Raw genomic sequence first — 6,714 nt, 5'->3', positions numbered from 1 at the left:
GAATAATTAATTAAAACAAATTCGCCACCGTGTCATTAACAATAACAATATGTCAGACATAAGGAGCCTTCCTTAGTCGTGCGATAAGACGCGCGGATGCAAAGCAAGACCATGCTGAAGGTGGCTGGGTTCTTTCGACTTCCTTGGGCATAAAGTATCATCGTATTAGCCTCATGATATACGAATGCAAAAATTGTAACATGCAGGCTACTTACATCCTATTGTTTACCCAATCGCCAGATCGAAGCCAGGATGTCTTGGGCACTATTTTTTTCAATGATGACAGCGGGCTTGTCACAGACTCGGTAACATGGCTTAGAAACCTCACAGTTTATTACTGTGCAAGTGCTGAATGAATACTGCGAGGCGGCAATGTCTCAGTGGGGATGTAATGCCAGTAAGAAGAAGAATCAGACAAGAATTCATACAAATCCCGTCATTTTTGGGCAGGAATCTTGGAATGTTCACGGAGCGTCTAGCACTCGATTGAAATCCGTTCCAGCACTAGCCATCTGTTTTAGCTCAGTCAGTGAGAGAATGGTCTTGTTCCAAACTGGTCTGCTTCATTTCGGCATCGTTCATTTGGCGATTTGGCTGTAGATTCCCAAAATCGTCGCTGTATACATCTATCATACTGTACCGCAGGATGGCGTCTCGAGCGTGCTGAAGAGTTGTTTCTGTTTTAAAATACATCCTGGCCCTAGCTTGTGAGAGGCGTACCAAAGCCTTAAGCTGACGGTTAGTTACCGAAATAGAATCCATTTCCTGCTGGTCCCGACGTATTTCGACGTAAAAATGTCTAATTACTTATGTCGCATCTTCCGTCAATTTGGGATATACCACAAAGATATGCATACGGTGCATACGGTATGTATTTCTGAATAAGTTTCACCTACAAAAAAAAATCAGTTTTTCATTGGCTATGATTTTCAATCGCTCGTGAAGAGGTGCTCCATGTTGTGATCTACGAATAGTTATTGTGCCCATTCCGGTTAGAAGAGCCTGGAACCCTGCACTCTGTGTTTGTTGTCCGTTTCTGATGCCGTATAGTCGTTGAACGTAGCTGCTAGCAAGTTGTCCAGATGGGCATTCGGTCGATCAAGTTGAATGAAAACCAAGACAAGAAAGCTGGTTTCATTATAGGAGACTGACTAAGATACAAGGGTAGTGAACAAATAACTCCTTCTTTAGCCACGCCTAAAACTTGCTACTCCATGGCTTCCAACAATATCTGATGGTTTTCGGACAATTTATCTAATTCATTGATACAACGAGCATCCTGATCTGCAAGTACTCTTTTCAAGTATTCTCGTGAGCCTTTTTCTGTTCAAACTTCAAACAGCCACCGTCAGTCCAGCATTAGTGGTACTATTCTCACATACGAAAATGCCCTTTGGGGACACTTTTGCACATGATTGCAAAATTCAGCCTTTTCCGCCTACCTCCAAATAAGTCAAGTTATAGTCCAGACTACATTATTTCAGACCGTTGATTATAGGACATAAAGAACAGAACGGGCATGACTTCAATCGAATCGAACGAATAGCCTCCATATCAAAGTAAGAGAATTCTGCAACTTGATGCAATTCCGTCAGTGAGTTTTTGTTGCTGTGAATAGTAACTGCTTACATTTTATACATATTGGCAGTATTTTGAGCCTTTAGATTATTTTCCTCCTGGAGACGATCCTTTAAAATTCCAGTGCTTGTCACGTCATGGTCCGGACAAACGGCATCCACTAACTTATAAGTGAGCTCCACCACGATTGTTTTAGGAACCTGGCGAAGACCCAAACGAGCACCAAGCATGGATTCCTGCAGTCGCAGGATTTGAAAGGCCTCTGTTTGCGGTAAAATAGATAATCGCAGGGGGATAAAACTACTCATTGCTTCACATTCTTCTCGACATGCCATATTGGCCGTATAGCTTGCAGTTCCTATTCTCTAGCTTGTGCATAGCACAATAAGCAACGGAACGTATTGATTAGGTACCTGAAAAAATAAAAAAACATGTTTTAGGAATATTTACTTTGATTTTTCTGCAATGTAGACGATCCTTCACAATATGCTGAATCAATTTAAAAAAAGTCTTTGGCACTTGAAAATTAAGGAAACAGAACCACTTACCATCCTGGGGTAGATAAACAAAGTTTCCATCCTGGATACTCGCACCGCCAACTAGGTTTGTGCACCCACGGTTCTTTTTTTAGCATAACCGATAGTGAATAGTCGCTGGATTGCAAAACACTTGGCGACTGTGCGGAAGGCGTGTCACGTTCATTTAGGTATATCTGCATCGCCGCGGCGTATATCCGTGGACCGTACGGTCGCCCAGACAGAATCCACAAAGTCATCGTAAATACTGGTACCATGGTTGGATTTTTGTTATTAGGGCATCTTCACCGTCACTATGAAATGAAAAAATGTTAGAATTTTTTTGTTACAAAGAAAGTAGCAAATTTAGTAGTTTGTATATAATTATAGGTATGGTACTTGTACTGGCAACCGCACTTCCAGATAAATGGTGCTGGTGCTGCTGTTGGAGCGATTCCATATCGGAAACGAGAACAACCGTTGGACTCGATGTGCGATCGGTTTTCAGGTGGATTTGTCGGATTTGTGGAATTGGGGGTACGGGTGTCGACGGTTCATCGTCCGAATCGGTTTTCAGAGAGGAGGACGGCGTTAGATAGTGGGTGGACCCACTACTACTGGTGACCAGGGTCAACGGAGTTGAGCTTTGTGTGGTGGGTATGACGAAATAGCCTGAAACGCCTTGGCAACAATGGGTGGGAGTGTTGTTTGTCATGTCATGTTCTTGCAAGATATGGCTGCTGAGATACGGTGAGATGATGTCCACCGTGAGAACGATCCGCAGGTGCTGATCGCGCTTCCGGTGGAACGATACGGCCGGCGATGTTGGAATGATCGGTTCGGAAATTTGCCTTTCAAAATGATGGTGCGCCGGAATCGTCAATAGGTTTTGCGGGTACATGTTCGTTACGTCCAGCGTGTCCAAGTCGGACCCGTACTGCTGACCGGACGAGGATGAGTCACTTCCTTTCTTTATCCGCTGCTGGCGGATCAGTAGACGACCTCGTTTAAATAACTTTTAAATAAATAAAAAAGAATAACCGAAAAAGTTGTTGCTGTGCGGCACGCGAGGGAAAAACTGAAAAACATAACAAAAACATAAACAAAAATGTCAAAATGTCAAACTGACGTGGTTCGAATTGAGGGGCTTCTCAATGGTCGAGTGATTGTAATAATTGTAATCCGTCACTCCCCAGGGGTATATAGTGGTGCCCGGAAAAATGGCCACCCCTCCGTCTATGTATTCGTCAATGGTATAAATGTGGAAACACACATAACCGTTATTAACTTATAACCTTTATGTGGATTCTCCTATAGCGGGTGGTTATTAACGCACACATAAAATTTATTTGGAAATTTCTTTAGATTTTTGCCAATAAAAATGTGTGGATTTTTATTAGTGTAAATAATTTAAAACGTGCGTCTGTTTGTACTTTTTCATCCCTGATTTTAAAATTAAGCTTGTTGCTTGAATTTTTTGATTTTACTTAAGAAAAACATTTTACGTTGTTTTTCTGCAGCAAATTTTGTTACGTCGTGTTGTAAGTTGCAAAAAAGTAGCATGACCTCGGTCATGCTGACGTATCAAAACGACGTATGTGATTTATCTGTTGCAGAACGTTGTAACATATATTTTTATCAAAATAACTGAAATGTTCACACGTAGCAAAGATTTTTAAGTACAAGATAGCCCACTCTTCAATATCACATATATGCCACTGGTGAACCATTTTTATTGATAGCAGCGCAGTCTGGTGCTGAAAAGTCGGACCATTTTAGTAAAAATGATCAAATTGACCATGATTTTTAATTGTTGCTGAAATGTCACTGTTCCATCGTAAGCTCAATTGAACTGTTGTGATGGCAACAAACGGGCCTCAAGAACGGGCTTGTTTAATGGGAAGAACACCTCCTGTTTTGGATTGTACCCGCTAGTAAGAAGTACCAGAGGAACATGCAATACCGGAGACAATAACGAGTTCCGTGTGACTCCGGAAGAGCACAGGTGAGTGCCCCCTGGAAATATGGTGTCGTTCCAAATATTGTCAACTACTTGCTTTTTTCAGAGATTATTTGTGCTGGTGCTCTTTGTAAGCCTCACCCCGGAAAGAAATGATAGAAACCTTCGATACGAGGACCTGGTAAGATCTCGAGGGCTCACCCCCGTTTGCTAGCATCCAAAAACAGATAAGTCCGGACCCGGAAGCGCACAAGCGGAATGTTGGAGTGAAGATGAAGTTTAAAAGGGTGTAAACCAGAGAAACTCATGTATGCAGCATGGGAAGCGATCTTCCATACACGGTAACCGACTATTAGGCACATGCTTTTCTCTCTTGATTTATGCTTGTTCATCCATGGGGCCCAACAGATCCCTAACGACCACATCGAGATCGCCCTTTGATTCATAAATATTATAAAGAAAAAATAAATATTTAAGAATTATTTGCTGTGTTAATTTTTTTAATATTATCTGTAGATAGCCATTAACGTCTTCTATTGGTTCGCCTACGTATTGAGTATCTGGTCTAGGGACCCATACGACTTGTTGGACAACTTTAACTTCGCCCCCCCGAAAATTTGGGTCGGTCAGAGCAAAGTCGGACCGTCTGTAGGCAAGTTGTACGACTCGTGGATAGTACAACTTGCCCATAGACGGTCCGAATTCACCTCGACTGAATCAAATTTTCTGGGGGCGGACGCAAGTCCAAACTGATAATTGGATAGCTACTCCATGAGCTGACCAAAAAGATAGTAAATGAAATTTCATGCTTGTTAGTATCAAATGTTTGCATATGAGCTTGATTAGGCAATAAAGCCTGTCGAGATGATGACCGGATTTTTTTGTTAGTTGGGAAGTAGAAGCCGAAGTACGGTGGCTTGAGATGATTGGGAGGATGACATGACATTTGTTTTAATTGTTTGACATTTTGTTTTGTTTTAATTGTTGGATGCAACGATGCGCTTCTACGCGTCGATATAGAAGCAATGATGCGCCTTCAAGCGTGGCTGTGATTTAATAGTTCGACCGCCATCCGCAAGAGCGTTTTGGTTGCCTTCGCCTGTTTTTAGCAAGAGTGGACTATCCAGCTTTCCACGCTCGCCATAATGGCGGATGCTATAAATATTTTGACAGTAACTGCTTCCAGACAATGAACTGAAATTCGCACTTAGCAAACCATGAAACTTTGGTAACCAATACCTACGAGTTGTTTATTTATTGTGAAAATGAAAATGATTTTTTATTAGAGAAGCTGCAGCTATTTCGATAATAACTAAATCATTTACTAAAATTATTTCATACATTTCAGGAAACGAATAATGTGCATGAAATTGACTGATTCTATAATTAAGGCGTTGAATGCAGTTCCTAGCATACCAGGTTCCAAGATCTCTACGAATTGCATAGAAGATCGTTCTACTCGTCAAATGTTCCGACTGTAGAGATGGAAAAAGCGAAACTACGTTAGAAATTTTCACTGGTTAATTTGCATTTCCAAGCATCATAGAATATTGCTCAGTTAGCTTACTATTAAGGCTAAATTACAGTTCGGAAAACGTGTCGCGAGATTTGGCCCCCATGCATTTTCAAAGAGGCCTTTTAATCCCGCTCTTAATTTAACTGAAAACAGCCTTCCCCCAATCATATTCTTAATTCTACCCAAATATAGAAAATGTTTGTTTATAGAATGTTTATAGAAACAAAATTACTAAATGCCTATTGAAATGTTTTTTTTTCTAGGCGAACAAAATTAATTATATACTTAAATGCTAATGACAAATTCAGTATCAACTAAAACGATAATATTTAATTATTTCTAAGTCGACTAAGTCGAGTCAAGTACGAGATAATGAAGACGACCTTACTGTTGAGATCGTAATATGTATCTGTCATGGTACAATTAAGTGGTGGAATTAAATGAAATTGTACAAACTCGTCTTATGACAAGTCTTAAGTAATGTTAAACGACCAGAATATTTCTTTGGTGATTTCAGTTGTCCTTGGAGGAAAAAATATTTGAAAATCATCCTAAACGAAACAATTAAATTTAATCGTTTAACATGATTGCGGTGAATTACTATCTGGTTTATTTTATTTCTCACCACCTCAAATTGCTCAAACAAGGCGCTACAGTTTTGCAGTTTAGAAAAATTATGTGATTCATGATTGTATCAACTGAATTTTCATTAGCATTAAGTATACAATTAATTTTGTTCGTTTCAAAGGATTTGAGTACGGAAAACGAAATTCCCGCCCCTTTGAAAATGCATGGGGCACATCTCGCGACACGTTTTCCGAACTGCAATTTAGCCTTAATAATAAGCTCACAGAGCAATTTTCTATGATGCTAGGAAATGCGAATGAATCACTGAAAAAATTTAACGTAGTTTCGCATTTTCATCTCTACTGTTGGAACCTTTGACGAGCCGAAGGATATTCTATACAATTCGTAGAGATCTTGGAACCTGGTATGCTAGGAACTGCATTCAACGCCTTAATTATAGATTCAGTCAATTTCATGCACATTATTCGTTTCCTGAAATGTATGAAATAAATTTAGTAAATGATTTAGTTTTTATCGAAATGACTGCAGCTTCTCTAATAAAAATTCATTTTCATTTT

General features: G+C 40.0%; 1 pseudogene; it reads right to left on the bottom strand.

The window, feature by feature from the left end:
* Positions 1-394: 394 nt before the first annotated feature.
* Positions 395-2,857, bottom strand: LOC134202465 (DNA helicase MCM8-like; annotated as a pseudogene).
* Positions 2,858-6,714: the final 3,857 nt, after the last annotated feature.

Source organism: Armigeres subalbatus, unplaced genomic scaffold (genome assembly GCF_024139115.2).
Source record: "Armigeres subalbatus isolate Guangzhou_Male unplaced genomic scaffold, GZ_Asu_2 Contig1233, whole genome shotgun sequence".
Taxonomy (NCBI): Eukaryota; Metazoa; Arthropoda; class Insecta; order Diptera; family Culicidae; genus Armigeres; species Armigeres subalbatus.
This window is presented reverse-complemented; position numbering and strand designations above follow the sequence as displayed.